The sequence below is a fragment of the Aquarana catesbeiana genome, linkage group LG04, assembly GCF_042186555.1.
Source record: "Aquarana catesbeiana isolate 2022-GZ linkage group LG04, ASM4218655v1, whole genome shotgun sequence".
Classification (NCBI taxonomy): domain Eukaryota; kingdom Metazoa; phylum Chordata; class Amphibia; order Anura; family Ranidae; genus Aquarana; species Aquarana catesbeiana.
This window is the reverse complement of record NC_133327.1, coordinates 337,741,050-337,766,071: the sequence shown is the minus strand read 5'-3', so window position 1 is coordinate 337,766,071 and position 25,022 is coordinate 337,741,050. Positions and strand designations below refer to the sequence as shown.

Sequence of the window (25,022 nt, the reverse complement as noted above, 5' to 3'; positions counted from 1 at the left end):
TATCAGAATACATATTGGCCTAAATTTTGATGAAGAAATTTCAATTTCTTTAATTTTTTTATTGGGAATGTTTTATAGCAGAAAGTAAAAAATATTTTTCTGTTTATAGCAATAAAACTGCAGAGGTGATCAAATACCAACAAAAGAAAGCTCTATTTGTGGGAAAAAGGATATCAATTTTGTTTGGGTACAGCTTCGCACGACTGCGCAATTGTCATGTAAGGCAACGCAGTACCGTATTGCAAGAAAATGGCCTGGTCAGGAAATGGGTAAAACCTTCTGCAGCTGAAGTGGTTAAAGTTGTTTTCAAAAATAAAATGTGTATGTTACTTTTTTCCAAAAAATGTATTTGAAATTTTATAAAGACCAGCTGAATAAATGAGTTTCATTTGCTGTACTTTCCTAGTTTTAATTTTATTCTGTACAAAACATAGAATGGATGTTACATTTTAATTGAAAAAATTGTAGCAAGTGAACAGTTTTATAATAAAACCCCAAGGAGTGCTCCTTATGTAGGTTTCCTCACTTTACATTTAATGTAGGGTGGTGTAAATTATGGAAAACATTTTCAATTAAATTTGCAGCAGCAAGTTATTCAACAAGAATATCTGCACAATTATATATGAATACATCAGTTATGCGTAAAACCTCTGAGCTTGGAGAGAGCAAAAAAATCACTGAAAAAATATATTATCCAACAAAAAGAAAGCTGCAAACTGTTGTATGTGTGAATACACAAGCACTAAAGCATCAACTAAATCAAAATGTTAAACAGATGCGCGTACTCCTACAAAAGTGCATCAGCATACTTCACAGCTTCACATTCATGTGAAACAAATAACTTTCTGATGTTTTTGATTCAATTAGATTGTTAATTTACAAATATATAAATTATTTTGATATTGCACATAAGCACTTTCTGAGTTTCACATTAATTTGAAGCTGTGAAGTATGCTGATGCACTTTGTAGGAGTTAGCGCATCTGTTAAACATTTTGTTTTAAATACATCAGTTACCTAAAGCAGATTTAGAAATGGGTAAAATGAGATTCCCAATGAATAGTAAATGTTGAAATTGCAATTTGGACCTTTTCAACCATTATGGATAGTGTTACAGAAATATACACAATTAAGACTTAATAAAAAAAAATACTATTCCACTGCCTTCGATGTTTAACCTCTTTGTGTCTGAAGTCTGTGGATAATTGTTTCCATGCACGGTTCCGATCATGCAAAATCACTATGTCAGCTATGACATGTTGATCGCTTGGTTTTGTTTGTAAACAGCTGTGTTTCCTTCTGTGTGTATTTGTCATGCTCATGGAAATAAATACTTTAGTACAGTGTGTAAACATTTTTTGCAAGCCTTGATTTGATTATTTGATTTGATACTCTCTCTTTTGCCATTCGTGTGAATTAAGCCAAGTATTTGCATGCTGATCGCACATTTTTGGCTTATCGATAAGCAGCAGAGGTGAGCAACAATGTATGTCTGACAGAAGTGCAGAGGATAGAGATTACATTGGTTAGGTTATGACTGCTCAAACACAAATTTGAATAGATCCACACAAAACTACTGACATTTTTTGGCACATTCTCTGTTTTGAAGTCCTGTTACCGCAAAATTCTGTTATTCTTCGGCAGAATAATAAACATATTCCCAGATTACAAAAAAAGCTAACCCATTTATTTTATTACTGCTTTTTTATTTATACGACCAAGCTTTTTTTATTCTTGTTGGGAAACATAACCTGTTTGTTTACTTGGAAAGAAAGATGGAGGTCCTTGCTGTTATTGGTTTATTGCAATAGATTGCCAGACCCCCAATCTGGCTCCTCCCTCTGCCATGTGAAAAATCTGTAAAGGTGCATTAATACATCTTCATTTGGGATAATATATACATTTTTGCATGCATTTGACTGTACATATTACACATGTTGTGCTTAAAAAAAAAAACTGGGATTAGGCACAGGTTTTCTGTTTTTTTTTTTTTTTTTCAAAGTACTTGTAAAATAATGAATTGCATGGATCGTTCATGTCTTTTACACGCGTTACTAGCCATTTCTATATAATGGTTGTTTTCACAGAAAATGCGATTTGTATGAAGCTAGCAACATTTTAACTGGGTGTATTTTACTAAAATGTGAGGGTAGGAATGGAAATACTTAACCCATCATGCATTATAAACATGCATTAAAATGTCAGAAAACACAGAGGTGTTTAGGGATACTATCATAAAGTAAAAGCACAGTAGGACGAAGCCGTTGTAAACCAATGGACAATTTTTTTAATACCTGCAAGGTAAAGGCATAATGTGTTGTATGCATCACATACTAGCACATTATATTAACCTTCCCTTAAAACTAAGCTCTTCCAGCGCGGACTGGCTCTGTAAATGGGCAGAGCCGTGATGACTTCACTCCCGTGCATACGCGCTGGAGCCGCCTTCACAGCACGGGGCTCTGAAGAAACTGCACGGGTGGCCGTTCTTTCGGAAGTGCATGCGCCAGTAATGTCACTGGCTGCATTTACAGTAAACATCTCCTAAACGTTCTGCGTTTACGAGATTTTTACGCTACCTATAGGCAAGCCTAATTATAGGCTTACCTATAGGTAAAAGCAAAATATGAACATTTACTTCCACTTTTAAAGTGAAAATAAAGTCCTGCTAGATCACTCCCTGCTGGCCCTTTTTGCAGGTAAATCTATGTAAAATTAAGTACCTATATTGTTTAAAAACCAGTAATACACTGTTTCACCCAGCTCTGCACATGCTCAGTTGCTCTTTATCTTTCAGCACTGTGTGGAATATGTAGAGGTCGATCTGTTGACAGCCCAAAGATTTACTACTGCTCAGGGGCTCTGGGCATCAGCAAAATTGCAGCCTCTAGCAAAAAGAAACAGGAACAATGCTGGAGGCAATTTACTGCACACAGTAATTTTGGTATTATTTTAAGTTGTTATGGGTAAAGTTCTGCTTTATTGAGCATTTATGTGAAGAGGAATCTGGCCCTAATGGGACAGGCCCCAAAATTGTTGCCATTAGCCACATCAATCCATTTTTATTTTCAGACATTATTCATCTAAGAATTGTGTCTCTGACTTGTGTATTGGCTGCCAGAGAGTTGCCCCCCTAAAAAAGGCCTAATTAGTAAATGTTAACTCAACAATTATATTATTTTGTCTAGGTGGTAGTCACTCGTCTGGCTTAATTATTTGGTATCTGAATATTATTATTATTTCGAAATTTACATTATTGATGTTGCTATTGAAAGTCTGCTCTTTTTTTTTGTGCATAAATGCCTTATAAAATATTTTTAAAATAGTAAGAAAACTTAAATTTTGATATAGATGATAATGTCAAAAATAGGATTTTTTTTGTCATTTTATTGTGGCTCAATGTGTATATGTTTTACGTATTGGAATGATGGTATAATCACGTCCGTGTATTACGTATAGAAACTTTCCTTCTGTAACTTGCTACTTTATAAATCTTTTATGGGATGAGATGTCAGAGGAACTAGCCACATTAGGGATAGATGGCCTATTTAAAAAAAAAAAAAAACACTGTTATGAGCAAGGGTGCCCTATTGCGTGGCTGGACTTTGCTGTTCAAAGTTATGGAGATGACAAGCTATGGAGTGCACCCAGGGCTGACCAGGGCTGACGTTAATCATTGTGAGTTATGAAATCTTTTGGAAAATGGTGATTTGTTTACACTACTTGCAGTAGTCATTTTTAATACCATATAAATATTATATTCCAGAAAAAAAGGGATATTACCATTTTCTTGCAAATAGTTTCATTTACTATAGCGGTCACATCATTTTTTGTATGGTGGTAGCAGGAGATAATAACGAACCACTTAAAGCAGACCTCTACTGTGATAAGACTCTGCTTACAATGACCACCTCTGCAAAACAGGACTAGATATGAAAAAGGCATAAAAGGCCACTGCACTGCACTCCCTTCTATTTGGTCATTCAAGGTAAATGCTGGAAATATGCAGTACATCTCTACAATACATGTACAGTTCCCCATTATTCCTAAATTAGTACAAGAAATATACCTGTTGATTTGTCAGAAACCCAGTGGGCTCCTGTTTAACCACTTAAGCTTCGGAAGATTTTACTCCCTTCATGACCACGCCATTTTTTGCTATTCAGCATTGCGCTATTTTAACTGACAATTGTACGGTCATGCAACACTGTACCCAAATTAAATTTATATAATTTTTTTCACACAAATGCGCTATAAACAAAAAAATACCAATTTTTTTTTTTAAAACAGTATTTTTTTATTTTCTGCTATAAAACGTATCCAATATTTTTTTTTTTTTTTTTTTAATCGAATTTCATCATAAATTTAGGCCAAAATGTATTCTGTTACATGTCTTCGGTAATAAAAATCCAAATAAGTGTATATCAATTGGTTTGCATTAACGTTATAGTGTCTACAAATTATGGCATACGCTGCATTGGTGGGCACTGGTCAGGCTGCATTGGTGGGCACTGGTCAGGCTGCATTGGTGGGCACTGGTCAGGCTGCATTGGTGGGCACTGGTCAGGCTGCATTGATGGGCACTGGTCAGGCTGCATTGATGGGCACTGGTCAGGCTGCATTGATGGGCACTGGTCAGGCTGCATTGATGGGCACTGGTCAGGCTGCATTGATGGGCACTGGTCAGGCTGCATTGATGGGCACTGGTCAGGCTGCATTGATGGGCACTGGTGAGGCTGCATTGATGGGCACTGGTGAGGCTGCATTGATGGGCACTGGTGAGGCTGCATTGATGGGCACTGATCAGGCTGCATTGATGGGCACTGGTGAGGCTGCATTGATGGGCACTGGTGAGGCTGCATTGATGGGCACTGGTGAGGCTGCATTGATGGGCACTGATCAGGCTGCATTGATGGGCACTGGTGAGGCTGCATTAGATGGGCACTGGTGAGGCTGCATTAGATGGGCACTGGTGAGGCGGCACTGATGCTGAATTGATGGGCACTGATCAGGCTGCATTGATGGGCACTGATGGGCACTGGTGAGGCTACATTGAAAAACCAGGTTGGCATGGATGGTGAGCTGATTCGGTGGTTCAATGGGCCACTTGACTGGACTTGCCCCCCAGGCCTAAGGCTGCCAGCCCTCCCCTGAATTCAAATCACTTGCCCCTTGCAGGTAGGCTCTTAAAGTTGCCCTGGGTTCACAACAGAATTCTGCTTAGCATTGCTCCTCATTATTGCATGGCTTTGTTCTTTGCAGCATTAAAGATGCACCCATCAGCACAGGAAAAAGAGTAGGAAAAGGATGCATGAATCCATGCCACCAAAGCAGAAATTCATAGAAAAAAAAGTTATGTATAAAAATAAAGGGTGGGGGAAATGGTAAACAGGAGTTGTGGAGTGGGTGGGGGGTTTAGAAACTACAGACCTAAAGAGGAGCTACAATTAAAATGACCCCAGTCCATTATAGTTTTCTTTTCAGTGAATTGGCAAACATACTTTATATCTATGCAGTCATCATTTGTGTCTTTCTTTGCATAACTAAGACTCAAAATTTCCATAGAATAAAAGTGATTTCCAAGGGGGTGTACCGTACAGTACATGCATAACCTGTGTATTCATTAACTGAGATCTGATCCAGTATACAATGTATATCACAGACTACACACACGTATTCTGCTGCTGAGAACATAATAACCTGTATGTGGGGGCCATAGGTAGCAGATTGCATTACCCCCTAATACTCTGAATATTACTGAAGCATACAATTGTGTAATGAAGCATAATAAGTGAAGGAGTCTTCTAAGTAACCGTATGTTTGTATGTAAATGTAGGCTCAGCGTCTGTCAACTCCAGGTGTTGTTTTGCTGAACAGCAAATGACTATATTATGAAGTATATTTCTAACTAAAGTATTGGATGTCTTGCCTTCTCAATCCACATTTATTAGATATCTCTATCTAGTACCTGCTTTTGCCTGCAGGATTGCTGTGTTGATTTAGCAGTCTATCAATCATGTCATAGTCAATGTTACTTATTTCATGCAGCTTCCCGTTCTAATATTTGGTCAAATAACCAGTGATCATATCTTCCTACTGTTACTATTATGTTTCAGCTGCACGATTTAGTTTTTTTTGGCAATTTGTGTTAAGGAATAGAGCACCTATTGAAGTGGCCGCTAGGTATAGAATAGGAGCACTAACAACAAATCTTACTCTGTTAGGTGGGAATTCTCACCATTAATTATCGCACCTTAAACAGACGTTGGGTCTAAAAAATATCAGAATGCCATTTCTACTTTTTGTATAGGGAAATCAGTATTGGCAAAATGGTAATTAACTTGGCATTGTCTGCTCCCTGAAATCCATCTTGTGAGTGAGCCATACTTTTTGTTAAAACAGAAAATTGGGTTGCTTTTTGAAACTCCGGGTCTTTTTATTTCAGATACTGCTTTATACACATGTCTTTTTTTATAACTAAAGCCAAAAATTTTGAAGAAGATTTCTTTTTCTTTTTTTCATCTGCGCTCTGTTGCCACAACAAGAAGTTAGAGAAAATAGACAGTTTTCACTAGATCAGGTGTCCCCCATTGGAAGATTTACCCTCTATTCTTGCTCTGGTGGCAACTTAAAATTTTAGTTCCTCCCTCACTTTTAGCCCCAGTGATAATGGGCATTAGGACAAATTGGGAGCGTGTATCTTCCTAATGGGACAAAGCAATAAAAACTTGACAGCGGTCACCAATTTCTCCAAAACAAAAAGTTTTTGTTTAGGTAGACTTTAACCCTTTCGCTGCCAGGCCCTGTGCTCCATTTTGTACACTCAGGTGGCCAGACCATTTTTGCAATTTTTCTTTTGCTTTTTTATTTTTCACTTATAGCTTTCAGAGTTTGTAAAAGACCCCCCCAAACCATATATTTTCTGAAAGCACATGACCAGTAGAAAAAAAAAGGTGCTACTGATTTCTAAGGTCCTACGGTATTTGTGCAAATGTTTATCAAAACAATATTTTTGCTAATAATCCACTTAAATCATGATTAGCAGATAAGTACATGGCAAATTTTACAAAATTCCTACTAAATATAAAAGCTGAACTGTATTGTGTTAGTAAATAACACAAATATTTAATTTTTACATTGAGACTTTTTGCAAAATGGTGAAAATCAAAAGTAATGTAAATATCTAAATTTCTCAAAAATACTGAAGGTTTTCATTTTTCTCTTACAGCTTTCAGAATTTGTGAAAGACCCCAAAACCATATATTTTCTGAAAGCATATGACCTCTAGAATAAAAAGAAGGTGCTACTGATTTTTTAGACCCCGCGGTAATTGTGCAAATGTTTATCAAACCAATATATTCGCAAAAAATACACTAAAATCTTAGCAAATAAAAACACAGCTAATTTTACAAAATTCCTGCTAAATCCCTACTAAATATAAAAGCTTAACCTGTATGGAGTTAATAAATAACAAATATTCGTAAATTTTAAATTGTGCCTTTTTGAGAAATAGTGAAAATCAAAGGTACGCAAAAGTTTTAGAAAATCTGGAGGTTTTCTTTTTTCACTTAAAGCTTTCAGAATTTGTAAAAGACCCCCAAACTATACATTTTCTGAAAGCACATGGCCAGTAGAATAAAAAGAAGGTGCTACTGATTTTTAAGGCAGCGCAACATTTGCGCAAATGTTTATCAAAACAATATCTTCGCTAAAATTACACTAAAATCATTAATAGTGCACATGAACAAAACATAACTTACAAAATTGCTGCTAAATTACTACTAAAACCTTGTTCACATGTGGCATACTAAAGTGTATGCCCATGGGGGGCCATGTTTACCCGCACAGGGATGCACAGGTGTTCCATATATCCCCGTAGAGGCAGTCCCATTTATGTCAATTGGGATGCAAAGGCTGCACCGGCATAACTGCTGTTCCCAATCTGACATCCGTATGGGTGTGGGTACATGACTCCGAACACAGACAGTGTGAGCTCAGGGACATGCATGTGGACTTACATGGATGTAAAATTGGGAGCAGTAGATCTGTTCGTGCACTTGCTACATGCCAAATGACATCAATGGGACTGCATGCCTGAGCACCTGTGCATCCCTGTAAAGGTACGCTGTGTATACCCTGTGTGAACAAGGCCTTAGGTCCCCTTTCACACAAACACACCAATCGGATATTCCTGTCCCTTTTTTAGGTGTTCCTAATCGGACCACCCATTGTTCTCTATGGAGATGCTGATGTAAATGGACATGTGTCCGTTTACACCCGCCTGCATCCGATCCAGTCCAGTTCGCTAAAAACATCTAGCAGATCAGATGGTAATGGACAGGCGGTTCGGCTCCATCCAACCGCCCCATAGTGAATAACAGGCTGTTTCCGTGTCCACTCTGCATCAGTGGAGCAGACACGGACCTGTCATCCGCCTGCTGAACGGGGTTCAGCAGGCAGATCCCCGCTGAGCAGGCGGATCTGCTTGACAGAGTCCGCTCCACGTGAAAGGGGTCTTATCAGGAGCGGCCGGTCCATTAGGGGCGCTGGGGTGCCACCCCCCTGCAGGGTGCCGGACTCATTGTATGAGCTTTTTTTTCAAGCCACATGATTAGAGCCTAAGGCTCTAATTGGCTTGAAAAAGGTTGGGCTCGGGGCACAGAGCATTGTACCCCGAACCCACCCACTTGTGACAATAGCGAATTAATATTCGCTATTGTCTTCCATCTTCTTCCGAGGGAGCCGAGGAGGAGTGAGTGCGGGGAGAGACCGTCACCGTGGGGTGGGGGTGGGGGGGGGCGGGGACATCGCCCAAAAAAGTCACTGCGTCCCACGTTTGTTTGTTGTTTTTTTTTTCCTTTTTACAGTTTTTTTTTTTTACAGTTTTTTTTTTTGGGGGGGGGGGGGGGGGGTCTTTGGTGAGATATCAGAGGTCTAAACAGACCCCCATATCTTTTTTTTTTTTTTTGAGACAGAAAGTCCCTTTCTCTGCAGCACTTTACTTAAATGAAATAAGGAATCTGTATAGAGATTCCTCATTCATTCATAAAATGACAGTCTGATACATCGTAACACTCACGGTTACTATATATCAGCTGTCAGTGGGATATCTAGAAGTGATCTGTAGTGATCTCTGCATGCACCCACTCTACTACAGGGGGGAGCTTGATAAACACAGGTCCACACCGCTCCCCCCCGCCACGCTCCCCAGCCTGACAGCTCGCCGGAGCTCAGTGCAGGGAGAAGCTGCAGGCGGCGGGAGGGGAAGGAGGGATTCCACTCAGAGCAGCCATGGATTGGGGGTGCGGGAACAGTATGGGGGGTGATCTGAGTGATGGGGAGACACATCTGGATCCCCCCAAGCCCCATGCAGCACCTAAAGCCGGCGGAAGTGGAAGAGCAGGGATGCTGGCTAATGATAGCTGCATGAGATTGGGTTTGCTGGGGGGTCGGATCGGGTGTGGGGGGGTAATCCGTGCCGGGGGGGGAGGGGTTGAAAGACATAGTAAAGGAGTGTGGGGGGAGTAGTTTTAGGTGAAAGTTAGTAGTGGGAGGTGGAGAGGCAGGGGACAGGGAAGCAGTGGCATTGGTGGGGGGGTGGTCACATTAGGGGTTAACCACTTGCCGACCGCTGCATACACATATACGTCAGCAGAATGGCACAGGCAGGCAAATGGGCGTACCTATACATCCATTTGAATTTGCCACCTATCGGGCGCGTGCCTGTGGGTCCCGCAAACTTGATGTTTGCCGGGGGCCCGCGATTGCGGCAAGGATAGGCAGAATGATGCCTATGTAAACAAGGCATTTCCCTGTTCTGCCTAGCAACATGACAGGGATCTACTGCTTCCTGTCATCGGGAGCAGTGATCTCTGTCAGGTCGTAGTGAGCCCATCCCCCCCATGGTTAGAATCACTCCCTAGAACATACTTTACCCCTTGATCGCCCCCTGGTGTTTAACCCGTTCACTGCCAGTGTCATTTATACAGTAATCAGTGGCTGTTTGTAGCTCTGATTGCTGTATAAATGACAAGGGTCCCAAAATAGTGTCAAAAGTGTCCGATGTGTCCGCTATAATGTCGCAGTCCCGCTTTACTAGTAAAAATAAAATGAATAAAAATGCCATAAATATATCCCTATTTTGTAGACGCTATTGTGCGCAAACAAATCAATATACACTTATTGCAATTTTTTTTTTTTTTTTTACCAAAATATGTAGAATACATATCGGCCTAAACTGTTTTTTTATATATTATAGCAAAAAGTTAAAAATATAGCTTTTTTTTCAAAATTGTCACTCGTTTTTTTGTTTATAGTGCAAAAAATTAAAACCGCAGAGGTGATCAAATACCACCAAAAGAAAGCTCCATTTGTGGGAAAAAAAGGATTTTTGCGACGCAGTACAGAGTCGCAAAAAATGCTCTGGTCAGGAAGGGGGTAAATCCTTCCGGGACTGAAGTGGTTAATAACCCTGATCAGTGGGTTGTAATTCGCTGATCAGAGTTAAAGAATTGTTCAGCAGTCTGTTGAACAATTCTGCTATAAGTTTATGGTCATTGAAGTGACAATGAGCTTAAAGCAGAGGGAGAAATGAGGTCCATACAGACTTGGCCACGGCGTGCGGACCTGGTAGTGAAAGGGTTAAAGGGAATGTATAGTGTTTTTCTTTGTTATGGACTGAAATAAAAGAACATTTTTTACACATATACGTATATGAGTACAATTTCAGCCACTCTTGCTTTACACAGGACTACCCTTCGCTCCTGGCAGCTGAGCAAAATAGCAGGGACAGAAAGTAGGGATAGAATGTACTGTTGGCAATGTAATGGCAGGGGACAGAAAAGAAGTTGCGTATGCAGTGCTGGAGATGGAATGACGGGATAGAAAAGACGGGACATATGCAGTGCTGGGGATGGAATGGCAGAGGACAGAAAAGAAGGGACGTGTGCAGTGCTGGAGATGTGATGGTAGGGTACAGAAAAGACCACTGGGGACAGAGTGAACCGGTTTACCTTGGGTAGGCAAAGCGCAATTTTACCTAAAGGCTGGCACGCATGGGCAGTTTTTTTTCTAGTGTGAATGTACTACTAAAATTGCCTGTGATTGCCCCTGATTAATTGCTACTGATCACTGCACATGCAGTTGCATGTAGTAACAATTGACTACAAAATCTGGAGCAGCATGCTGTAATTGGGGATTATTTACTAGCACATGCTACACTCCATTGTTCCTTATGTGTAACAATCACTATCACTTAATTTCAGAGTAATGATCATTTTACCAAAGAAATCGCCTGCATGTGCTCAGCCTAAGTGTGAGTAACAATTATTCACTCTCACAGATAATTTAAGCACTATGAAGACGACATTGTAAGTAGTTTTAATCAGAGCTGTACAGGCAGTCACCGAGTTATGAACGACTCCTACTTACGACCGCCCTCAAATGCCGGCCACTTGTGCTCCACGCTGGTCCTGAATACCTCCGAGCACCTCCAGACACCTCCCACACTGCAGTACTATATGTACTGCATGGCCAGAAGAGCCCCAGATAACATAACAAGCGCCCGGAACATCCCACATCCTTGCACAGGTGGAAGTTACACTTACAAATGCAGTGTTCCGACTTACAAATTCCACTTACGAACAAACCTACAGTCCTTATTGTGTTCGTAACTCGGGGACTGCCTGTATTCTGCATGATGAGGCTTTTTTAAAATGCTAAAAATAGTATATTAAAGCTTGATTGCTCTATATAAATAAATTGTAAGGCCCTTTGGTCTACTGAAACTGTAACTAACTTAAGCACACCCATTTAGAACTAAAATGTCCCTAAAAATGAATGTAAAATATTGTCACATAAAGCAGACACGTGTACTTATAGATAATAAGTATGAACCAGAATGTAATGTTTTGTGATTACATTTTTTTGTTCCTGACATTAGAATGACTGCTATTTAACTATTTTACATCAGTACTTTTGGAGGATAAAAGATGTATAGTATTGATAAAAATAAGGAACATTTGGATATTAATAACATTTAGAATTTGTTAAACATCAATGAAAATATCTTCATCTATTATTTGGTAATATTACATCTAATTGGAGACATAGAAAATGGTTATCTTTGCACAACCGCCTACTCACCATCATTTTCAGCATTTCTCCAAGTGTTGGATTTGTGTGTTAACATGCTGGATGTCATGGCAACTGCTACCTGCTCAGTAGACGGCCATAGTCCTCTCCATGCAGATTCCTACCTTTTATCGTGCTTTGGCAATGTGAAAAGTCTACAGGAAAGCATCTGTGCTCATGTTAATTCAAGTATATTTAGAGGAATGAGCTCTCATCAACTCTGAATAAATTTTTGCACATTTTTCCAAGTCTTATTAGGGATGTCATTCACAAAGATCAGCATAAGGTAAAAATTGTAAGCAAAAAGAGCATGTCATTTCAAAATACATTTTTAAGAGAATATAGTGTATTCTGTATGTTTCCAGGGTTCCCCCCCCCCCCCCCGTGTCATTCTGCTTTGATGCTATAGTGTTGGCATAGCTGACATGAGGATTTATATGCTAGATCTCATCAGCAGGTAAAGCTGAAGTTGAATTCCAGAATCCTGGAGCACATGGGCAACAAATGATCTATTTTACTCTGAATTGTTTTATAGAAATAAATAAAATCTTTAGTGGGGACAGATGCTGATTGGCTGGCTCTCATACGTATCCGGTAGCTCTGATACTTCGAGTCACTGGCTAGAACAAGCATGCAGGCCACAAATTCTGACTTTTTTTCCTGCATGCTTGTTCCTGCTCAGTGACGTAGAAGGTATTAAAAGGAAGAGACAGGCAGATATCTAATGAAGCAAGCCATATAGTTTATGTAAAGTAAACTGCAAGCTCTTCCGCAATTGCTGAAGACTCAGTACAAGGAAGAATATTGAATATTGAAAATTTGTTCTTACCTTTTTTTTTTTTTTTTTTCTTTTTTTTTTTTTTTTCTTTTGTTCTTTTGTTTTTTTTTTACTTTTAATGTTGGATTTTCCAGTAGTCACCAGGACAAAGATAGATGGTTACTCTACTAAAATACTACATTTCTACAGCAATAAAAACTTAAGAAAGGTCTAACTTTTCCCTACTCTATCCTAAATTAAAAAACAAAAAAAAAAAGTTTTGGCTGCACTTTCTCTCTAAAATATAGCTCTTAAGTGTCTTAGTCTTAGAAAGTCTTAGAAATATAGGCACTGATACTTAACTATTATTTCTATTAACAGGTGATTGATGTTTGGTGGTAAAGTGACATTTGGACAAGGAGGATTTCTTCAGCAAGCAGACTACGGATTGACAGCACTGTACAAACGGTGTTCTAATAAATGACTACATTGTGGAACAACTTCAGGTAAATTTAAGAACTGAGGCTTTGCTGCCAATAAGAATATAATCTATTTAAGGGAATCTGTCATAAAGCAATACAACCATACCAGGAGCTCCAGACTTTAGGGTTATTTGCAGTAGAATCTGCTCACGTCACAGGTTCACATGTGGAATCACTTCCCTAAAACTAGGATGTGATTCATGTTTTGGGAATGGCAGCTTTTCATAGATATTTCTCCAATGTATGTATTGCTTTAGACCATGCATCTTACATCTAAATTATAATTACAATGAAAAATTAATCCTATCCATCAACAGGAAATGATCAGTTTAATGCATGTAAAACAAAAACTCCAAACATGAGTAACTCTGCAAAAAAAAAGTACAGGGGATTGTTGTGTTTTTTTTTTTGTTTTTTTTTAATGATAAATAAGGATGACCTTTATACCTCTTAAAGCAGGGGTCACAGAAAAATGAAACATAACTATGTATTTACACAAGGATGGTGGGTGGTGGAGTATTTTTCAGGAATTCTTCATGTTCTCACATTGTTTGTTAGATATGGTACTGGTACAGCTTTGAATGGAGGGAGTTTGGCAGGCAATAATTATCACACTGCACTCACACATCAAGATATGATGATGTTTGAAGACTGGCATTCTTCATGAGTTTCTGCCATTTACACAGCAGTCATTGTGTTGCAGACTCTTTAATTGTATTACTACTATTGTGACTTGTACTGGTTGATTTTTCTTGCAGTGATTGTCCCAAGGAAAAGCTAAATATGTGCAAAAATAAAACAGAAAAATAAGAGACGTCTACAGTGATTTCAGGGCTTTTGTATAAACATTGTCAATTAACTGCTTATTCTATGATGCAGAGTTCATTATCTCATAAGAACCAAAAAGATTAGGGTTTGTTTACAAAAAATCAGACTCAAATACACCATATTTTTTCAAGCCTTGCATTTTACATGTGTTTGAGACATGTTTAAGATGTTACTTGCCTGACCTCAGAATGCGCACACTGCATTTAGGGGAAAATGTTAGAAAATGGGCAGCTGAGAGCGCTAGCTGACCCCTGACATGAGTTGAAGCATCAGATTCTGGCAAAATAAGAAATGCAATAAAATGAGCAAATATAAAAACTATAAAGTGAATCTGTCTTGGGGAAAAAAAACCCTGTAAAAAGGTTATAAAACTTACCTGTTAACAATTGTAAATGATCCACGCAATCACCGTACATAAAAATGATAAAACGGTGTACTAATGTGAATAATAGAAATATAATCCAAAATGTTGCATGCTATAGCACTTCAACTGTGATTTCCCCTCACATAAATAAACTTTAATGTGCTTAATAAACCAATGTGTAATACATTTTTTATTACACATTGGTTATTGGAGCACAGTGAAAAGGACTTGCTTATGGACATTTGTTGAAATCTTTTTTTTGTGCCGCACTATTATTAAGAACAATACTTACCTGTTCTGTTGCCTGGGTTGGACCTTTTTTATCCTGGCATCCAAAACCGTTCCAGGAGCTGCCATCCTCTCCATCACTACCCGGACACAGTTATGTAGCAGAGGAACCACAGAATGAGGGATCCAACACCCCTGAAGTGTGTCAAATACTTAAAGAGATTGTAAAGTCACTATGTCACTATGTGACTTTACATGTATCCCCTCTGGGCATGCTGCCATCCACTACAGTGTTTTTTTTTTTTTTTTTTTAATGAAAAAGCTAGATACCTTTTGTCACACCGCAGCTGTGCGGTCACGTGATCCCCAGTTCTGGCTGGCCTCGATCTACGGAGAGAAGCGAGAGGGGCCGAGATTTCCCTGTGATGTCACCCGGCCAGCAGAGCGGGGTCTTGGCCTCTCCCGCTTCTCTCTATAGATCGGGGCTGATCAGCACAGGGGAATCACGTGACCGCACAGCTGCTGTGTGACAAAAGAAAAACAAACCCACTGTAGTGAATGCTAGCATGCCCCCGGAGGGGATACATGTTTATTAGCTGCATTATGCAGCTTAATAGCAGCAGGAGGGGCAACAGGAGAACCGCTCCCGTGATGACAGGGAGGGAGGGGGAGAGGGGAGAGACTGTCAGAGGTGATCAGCGGATGATGGAGGCATGTAAACTGACCACAGTAATCAGGGCTCAGCAGCTATGATTATCGTGGTCAGCAGAGGCAAGGGGACACAGCTCTACAACCACTTCAAGAGCCTTTAGCTGGCATAGCTTTTGTTAATGAAAAGATCTGAAGCACGTGCCGAGATTGCTAAGTATGTTTGTTTTTTATTTTTTGAGTTACTTCAAGGAAAATTGCCCCATTATATTACATTTTAAGAATAAATATTCTGACTGTGCATTAGCTCAGTTGTCACAGGTTCTTCTTAATGTTTCTGTGTCAGATCAGAGAAGGAAATATTCTGACAGTTTTTTATCTGGGTTTCTTCAGTTTTTATATAGCTTTTTTAGTTAGTGAATCAGTACAGCCTATGATTTAGATAACCCTTGTTTTTGGATTAGTTTTCTAAACAAACATAACTTTTATTCTTGTGTTCTTGATGTAGAACAGCTAAAAACTGGAATGTCTGTAGTAAAGATTTGTCAAGATCAGGTAAAGGCTGATTGGCTACCAAGCACAACTGCACTAGATGCTGAATGCACCAGTTTTAGTACATCTACCCCACAGTGTCATGATACTGTGTTGGCAATTGTTTATTTCTTATAAAAGTCTCTAAACAGGGTATCTTCTCATATACTCAGTCAAGTAAAGCATGTTTGCATATAGAACCTTTTCCCTCCTTTTCCTTTAAGACCATACTGTGAACATTAAGGCTCCTACCAGTTCAAATTTCCTTTCATCTGTAGACACATTGGGGTTGATTTACTGCAACTGGAGAGTGCAAAATCTGGTGCAGCTACATGGTATCCAATCCACTTCTAACTTCAGCTTGTTCAGTTAAGCTTTGACACATTGGCGTAGCTACAGGGGTCGCAATTGTGACCCTGTCCCTTGCTTCATGGAATCTGTGCGTCTCCCCTGTCATATTTGGTTCTTCACCTGGATAGGGGGGGCGGTGGAGGCAGCATATAGAGGAACTGATGCTCTTCATTTTCCTCCTGTAGCCACTGAAAGCCGTCTTCCCCTCCTCTTCTTCCCACCGGCATTCAGCAGCTGCAGGAGGAAAATAGAAGGCATCTGTTGCTCCTAAAGGTTACTTGTTTCCAGCTTCCCCCAGGCCACTGTGTACTCCCCTGTCCCCCCGCGACTCTGCCAGCTTTCCCCCTCTCCTCTCTTGCCGGCTGCTGCAGGGAATGTTTCAAGATGAAGAGCGGGGGGAGGGACTGGTAAAAGTCATTTACCGGCCCCTTCCATTTCTGAGTGCGTGATTGGTACCGATCATTCATTAAGTTCAATCATAACTGAAGCATAATAAACTTTGCTTACTATGCTCAAGTTTGTGAAAGAACGGGAAGCTCTGTACAGAGCTATTCCTGTCCATTCATTATGTGCAGCTGTCTCTAAGATGAAATATCAGAGGTCTGTTTAGACTCCTGATATTTCACCAATGCCCCCCCCAATAATAATAAAATAAAATTAAACAAAATGGTAAAGAAAATAGCAAAAATAAAAAATTACTCACCCCGTCCATTGCCCTACTGATAAAATCCACTGCCATACTGACCTCGTCTACTGCTCTACTGACTGACACCACTCACTGACCTACTAACACCCCCTACTGACACCATCCACTTCTGTACTGACTGACACCGTCCATTGCCCTACTGCCACATCCAGTGCTCTACTGATTTACGCTGTCCACTTTAAAGGTAGGCCAAGTTGATATTTTTACGACATTTGTTTTATTATAGTTTTCAAAGTTTTCCTAATTTAGTTTAGTTAGTTTTTTTTTTTTAAAAGGGGTTCCACACCCCAGTGATCTTTGATCTCTTTCATGTTGTTCAGGTAGATCTCCACCTATCAAAGGTTGCCTACCCCTGCTCCAGGGTATTCAAACGAATTGGAGAGGTATGTCAAAATGTGGACAGTTTCCCCAAAATCTTTTGAATTACCCTTTTAATATGTAAATAAAGATCTGAAATAACTCTTTAGGCTCTTGGAGTATCTTGGCGTGCGGTGGAAGCAACAGGTGTTAGTGGGGAGGGGGGGGGTCAGCTTTTGCATTGGGCCATCAAAAAAACCTGGAAGCTGATTGCCATATGATTTTGTATGCTCCACTTTTAGTAAATCAACACCGCTGTGTCTATGTCTACTAAGACAGAGAGGCCAGCAACTTCCTTACTAGTTGTGCATACAGATGTAGCTCAGGGCAGGTTCTGTGTAGGGTACAGGCACTGATTGGCTGCTTGGGGAGAGGGAAGGAAGAGGACCATAATTTAGATTTTAGGTCTGATGACACTAGATACTCCCCATAGTGGTGATCTTTCAGCGTTGAGGGAGTTAGGCCCTGTGACTGTAAAGGATCACGCCACTCGTTTTTCCCCACCATCCCCCTACCTATCACTACATCCATTTATTCATAGTACTTTTCTCTCATAATGCAAGGCATTTTGTGAGTAGCCAAATGGAATCTTGTCATTCATCTACCCCTTCTCCATTTTTGTGCCCCACCTTATTGTGTCTAAAGTGTTAGTGGGCGTAAATTTTTTTTAAGCTTTTTTTAATGCTGTTTATACCCAGTAACACAGAGTATGTTGATGACACTTCCTGTTACACTGATGTTCATGATTATTTAATTAACGATCAATGTATTTCTAATTTTAAAAGGTCTGGGTTTATTATTTGAGCTTAGGACAGGATCTTACTCTTTCTTACCCTTACTCTTTTTGTTTTAAATTAAAATAACAAACATGTTATACTTGCTTGCTCTGTGCAATGGTTTTGCACAGAGCAGCCCCAATCTTCCTCTTCTGGGGTCCTCCGCTGGTGCTCCTGGCTCCACCCCCTTGCCTATTTCAAGTCACTTACATATGGGGGCACTCATGCGTGCTTGCTCCCGAGGCCTGTCCTGCATGCCCATAAGACACAGAGAGCAGGGCTTGGCCCCGCCTCCTTCTCACTCATCGTTGTCTCTGATTAACAGCAGTGGGAGCTAATGGCTCCCGCTGCTGTATCTGAGCCAATAAGGAGCAAGAGAGTCTTGGCTCTTGTGCACATTGTTGGATCAAAATCGGGCTCAGGTATGTATTTAGAGGGGGCTGTGGGAAAAACTGCATGCAGAAGGTTATTTACCTTTCTGCATAGAATTTCTGTAGACTTCAACACATCATTACTTTTAAACTTAAACTAAGTTTTAATGACGAGCAAAGTGAGGATTTATAATGAATGTTCAAAGCAGTTTTCAGTTTAAACCAACTGTAAATATTTCCGTAGCCTTCCAGGTAATAAACGCTGAGCATGTCTTTCTGCCACATTCTATTAATAGACTTATTAAATAAGGCAAACCAGTCAGACCGTGACCGCCATTGGTCTGATTACACTAAACTGATGAATTGAGAAATATGAGTGGCAGCAATGAATTTACTATTCTGCACAGCTTGCTTAACTGTCTGTACTATGAAGTTTGTATTTGTGTCTGCAGCCTTGGCAAACATATGCTAATATGACAGGTAACCTATGCTAAAGAATTTTCCTGTTTGAAGTAGAATGGGCTGCAGTCTACCAGAGGCTGTGTTTAAACCCTGTTCTGCTCATGAATAAACTGCTCCTGAAAAGGGGGCTGCTTATTCTGTGCAGTGCAGGCCACCTGTCTCCAAACCATCCTCTTTAGTGGTCACCTGGAGTCCAGAAAAGCAGGACGCATAGGTGGCTCTAACCAAACTACTAAAAACTATTTTGGTAAAGTTCACCAGCCATGTTGGCATTTTTCAGAGGCATGGACAAAGTAAAAATGCATAATTCATGGTGAAAGTGCACATGTGACAGAGTGACAGTGCAGAAGAACAATACGGAAACATGGCGTTGTTGAACAGAAAGTTCATAACCAGGAAGCTTCATGGCAGGATTACCAGCTGAGGGTTTAAAAATACTATAAATGGATTTTAAAATTGTATGTTAAAATATATGGAAACCCAATCACTAAAATCTTTTATAAACTTTAAAGGCGTTATAAACCTTCCTACCTGCACCTTGTGTTTTTTTTCACCTGCATTGGATGCGCATTGATCATATAGCTTTATGTTGTGATTTGTTGCCTTGTATGCACAGCCTATAGTACAGAAAATCTTCACATTGCTTTGTCAGCAATTACTGTTTATGTAGAAGCATGGGGCATGGCACTGCACAGGTTATGTATGATCCCTGTCTGTAGTTTAAGAACTGACACTTCCTATAAAGAAACTACATATCCCACAATCACTGGGTCTCTTATTCTAATATTGGTGCAGGAGAAAGTTAATTAGTTCTGACAGACACAAGCAGGTAGAGCATTCACATACACACAAAGAGCCCATCATGCAGATGGAAGATAGTTTTATTACATTAGCGCTCCCGCATTTGTAATGCGACACAGAGCAGGTGGATGAAAAGGATGCTGTTACCCGAAAAAGGAAGTTGTCTGGTCCCTTTGGTGCTTAGGGACAGGCTAGCTGTAGCAAGTCATGGACTTAAAGCGGGGGTCCACCTATCTATCGTTTTTTTTTTTTTTTTTTTTAGTTCATTCACAAACTTTTCTTCTCAGCATTACATACTCACATATTGTGTGTAATATGTCCGCCTGTGTCAGATTTCGTCAGAAAGAATAACTTGTATTATTCACTGCAGGCGGTTTCCATCTTCATTCTGGGCATTTGAAGCCCACAAGCATTTATTTCCTGGATGCGGTGAATGCTGTGCTCCCAGCATTCACCGCTCGTTCCCGCACATACACAGCGGCATCCTGGGAAGCCTGAGACTAGTTCCCAGGAGACTGTGTGGAGTCTGGGAGAGGCTAGAAACACGCCTACTCCCATGGGAGGAAAACCAGGAAGTGCAAAGAAGAATAGAAAAATAAAAGGTAATTACGGTGATTTAAATTTTTTTAAACGGCATGTCAGTATCTAGGCAAGGAAGAGAATACATACAGATATTGTTCAAAATTTGGGTGGAACCCCGCTTTAAGGGAATTGATTAGCCATGAAGCTACAAACTACAGCCACAATATGTGAGCCCATCATTACAGACAGAAGGAACATAACAATACTAATCTCTAATTAAAATAACAAAAACACTTTTTTTTTAAATTTTATTTGAGGTGGAGGGAGCGGGTACCTGATTTTGATAGGTGCCTGCTCCCACTTCCCACCCTCCTCCCCCTGCCCGTAGCCTCTTGGCACATGTCACAGTTCCCAAAAGGCTGCGGGGCCATTCACAGGGAGCAGCACATGCATAGTGGGGAGCCGTCTGTGAAGCTGTCACAGTCGGCTTCCCACAGTTAGCATGGCGATGGCGGGAACCAGAAGACTGGCGAAGACTTAGCCCGAGCGAGGACAGTGCTGGATCCCTGGACAGGTAAGTGTCCTTTTATTTAAAGTAAGCAGCTACAGTATTTGGGGAGACTGAAGAACCCCTTTCATTTCTGATGCAAGCCTAGAAATCCCACAGAAAAAAACCTAACATTTCAGTGTTTTATATTTGTTCACTGGAGCCTTTTATGTTACCAGATTAAAAATGTAGCTAAAAAACATGGAATGATGGTTATATTATAATCCATACATAAGTGCAAAATGGGTTAGGATGAGAATAGCTATAGGGCAAACAAGCAGAGTTCCTGGGAGTGTGCTGTAGTTTGATAGAGGACTCTCTAGGATTCCCCTTTGCGGCTAATGGCTCAGTGGTTAGTGACTCAAGATACTGAACTTACTGCTGTGACTCAGGCTCAACAACGTGTTGTATGCTGTGGCATGTGCTTCACGCTGCATTCTTTTTCCTATCATAGCCTCCCATTAAAAGCACACAAGCACATGAGAAAACAGCTTGTTTCTAGGGGACTGCAAGTTTTTTACTGTTAATTACCTGCACTTGCTGTTATTAGATTCGCTTTCAATTGCTGTTGGGTATAAAATAAAATCTGCGTCTGCTGTGGTTTAATTGCCAAAGTGTGCTGGGCTCTGGAGATGACTGTATTTACAGAGAATTTCTATTGTTAAGTCTGCTTGGCATGTACAGAACCATTGTGGTACAGAATTAAGTGAAGAGCTGCAGAACACTTTCCCAAGAATATACAGTATATTACACAGGGTTGGTAGCTTTTTTTTTTTTTTTTTTTTTTAATGGAAGAAATACTAAAACGTCAGTCAGTCTTTAAAAGGGAAGGAGCCTATGCAGCAGGTTAAGGCAGAATGTTACTAAATTTACAGGAAGGTCTGTGGTTTAAAAGCTAAGAAATGCAAACCTTATACTTTTTCTTGCAGCACCTCTGAAGATGAAAAGAGGTATTGCAGCTTGTCCATTCATATATATTAAGCATATTATTTTCTGCTGCAGGATGGATTAAACTTAACCCACTACTGACTGACCTATAGCTTGATTCTGCACTTATGCCTACAGGGGTGCACGCCGCCACTGGCCGCTTCTGCCATAAGCTCTGCCTATGTAAACAAGGGAGATTTTTCATTCTGCTGTACGGGGGGGGGGGGGGGGGGGGGGGGGGTAGGTATGGATTTTGTGCACCTTTGCAGGGAATAAAATCCATCACCTTCCTGAGTAAAGCAGCACAGAGTTTACACCAAAACCCTGGCTATTCACGCAGTTAACCCTTTGATTGCCCTAGATGTTTAACCCCTTCCCAGCCAACGTCATTAGTACAGTGACTGTGCATTTTTTTAATACTGATCACTGTATAGTGTCACTGGTTCACACAAAGTGTCAGTCCGCCGCAATATCGCAGTCCCACTAGAAGTTGCTGATCGCCATCATTACTAGTATAAAAAAGACATTAAAAACATTCCAGTATATATCCCATAGTGTAGACACTATAACTTTTGTGTACACCAATCAATATACGTTTATTGGGATTTTTATTAACCAAAAATATGTATAAAAGAAATTTGATTTTTTTTTTTTTTTTAATTGAAAAATATTGTCTTTGTTGTTGTTTTTCAAAAAGGTATTTTTTGTTTAAAGCACAAAAAATTAAAAATGAAGTGGTGATCAAATACCACCAAAAGAAAACTCTATTTGTGGGGAAAAAAATTACATAAATTTCATTTGGGTATATGGCATAATTTTCACTAATAAGTGAAGGACTAATAAGTGAAGGTCCGCTTTAACGTGTTTTTCTACTTTTGCAGTCAGATAATTAGAAATCCCCACTATATGTTTATGTTTTCCCATTCACACATAAAGACACACAGAGTCCCCCCTCATTAACATATGAAACAGGAGGCCTGATATATTGAATCCTTTTTAAGACAGCCAGTTTGCACATCCAATTTACAACTGATAATGAGATCTACCTGCACAGTACAGACGGGGTAATTTTGGTAAACCTTAACCCCTCAGCCCCTTTCATAGCATTACATGACAGAAGAAAGTTCCTCTTTAATTCCAGGTATGACTATTTTACATAGTTGCATTGGTCTGGCTTGGACCATGGTAACAATGCATGTACCATACCTGGCTGGTCCCCGTGGAAACTAGAAATGACTTTAATAGGCATCCCTATTAGAGTGATTGCTACTGACTTGCAGGTCCCATGCCAAGCGGCTAACCCGCTGCTTAGTAAATACAAGAGGTCACTTACTTAGCACAGCTGCTATTCAGAGAACACTTTGCATTTATTGATAAAATGCAAAGCATTCTGTGATTGCATGAGGTGGGGTGGTGATGTCACAGTCTCCACTCCAATCAGTCCAATCAGAGAATGCTTTGCACTCATTAAGAAAATGCAAAGTGTTCTCTAAATAGCACCTGTGCCAAGTGAGTGACCTCCCGTGTCCATTAAGCAGCTGGGCAACCACTTGGCACAGGACCCAGAAGCAAGTGGCAGTCACTGTAACAGCGGTGCCTTCTATAGTTATTTCCAGGTTCCATGGGGATTGGCCAGGTAAAGCACAGCCATATTTACACTAGTCCCAGCTGGACCAATGTAAATATAAAAAAATGGCCGTACCTGGAATTCAGCTCTCAGTTTTTGCATTTTCTGATAAGGGCAAGTAAAAAAGGTAAGAAGCGTTTTTTTTTTTTTTTTTTTTATTATTTTGTGGTGGCTGCATTTATTTTCTTATTTTTTTTTAGGATTTTTCCCATTTTCACCAGTTGATACAATCAGTAACACACCTCCTGTATTAAAGTTCCCACAATCTGGATGAAGGCGCAATGGAGACATCTTTGGGCAGCAGCATTGTCAATCTAGGGGGAAGGAGGCATTAGATAAACGAACAGATTTAGGCCTCTTACACACTGTACTGATGTTTGAGCAATTAGCATTTGTGGTCGTAATTTCAGGTGTTTGTTTTACGCGTATATATGTGCGTATTTTCACATATGCGCATTCATGCATACAGTACATTCCTATACAAAATCCGCGAATACTGGAAAAAAATACTGACCAGGAATGGAATTTTTTCTGGTTTTTTTATTTATTCAAGAATAAGCAGGACCTGTTTATACGCCTGTGTGTACAGGCACATTATAAAAACATTTTTAATTTTAAGTGCAGTAATTTACTTGTGTGTTCGGTGCCGGGACAAGGTCATCTATAGCCCAGGGTGAACAAAAATCTCCCCACAAAAACACTCTCCCCTAAGCATAAATTCCCTCTCCTCCAAGTTCAGACCCACCCCCTTCTGAAATCCCTCCTCTCAGCACAAATCTTTGCCCCTGAGTGGCTCAAATGTCTCCCCCCCCCCCCCAAAAATGTAATTAATAAAAAATTCACCCCTCCTAGTACAATTCTTTTACCCCTAAAATTTCCCGTCCTAGTTTACATCTTCTCTCCCCCACTTCAAATGTCCTCTTCCCATCACAAATTCCCCCCTCCTAGCACAAATACCCCTAAATCATCACTAAATCATCCCCCCCCCACTCACATATGATACCACAGTGCCCGGGGCAGCTGTCCCTCCTGCCCATCCCTTGTCTTGGCCCTGTGCATGTTTACTCGTTTGGCCCCTTGCACGTGGGTGTCATAAGCATAAATGAATATTACAATGCTGGCAAAGAAGAACAATTTTACTCGCCTATACACGTCTATATGCTTACACACCTTTACTCGCCTATACTCCACATTACTTAGGTCTTTACACACAGGCAAATAGCCAAACTTCAGCTAATACTGTACATATAAGCAGTGTCCATGCACACCCAAACTTCAGCTAATACATATAAGCAGTGTCCATGCACACCCAAACTTCAGCTAATACATATAAGCAGTGTCCATGCACACCCAAACTTCAGCTAATACATATAAGCAGTGTCCATGCACACCCAAAACTTCAGCTAATACTAGGGCTGGGAGATTCCCCCCCCCCCCCCCCCCCCCAAAAAAAATCTGCGATTTTTTTTTTTTTTTTTTTTTTTTTTTTTTTTTCCTTCATAAAAAAACTCAATTCATGATTCGAATCTGATTTTTTTTTTTTTTTTTATTATATTAAATTAAAGTGCATCAACAAACAAAATTGCAAAGGCAAACCCCTTTCTCT

At 40.1% G+C, this 25,022-nt stretch overlaps 1 protein-coding gene across 2 annotated transcripts in view; it reads left to right on the top strand.

The window, feature by feature from the left end:
* The window catches only part of BACH2 (BTB domain and CNC homolog 2), a 439,802-nt gene that overhangs the window by 72,638 nt on the left and 342,142 nt on the right, over positions 1-25,022 (top strand). Inside the window, exons 2-3 of one of the 2 annotated variants that reach the window (XM_073626941.1) lie at positions 13,270-13,394; positions 17,347-17,409. The gene's annotated coding sequence lies outside the window, so the exon portion shown is untranslated. The remainder of the gene's footprint in view (positions 1-13,269; positions 13,395-17,346; positions 17,410-25,022) is intronic. The other variant, XM_073626940.1, reaches the window with a different exon arrangement.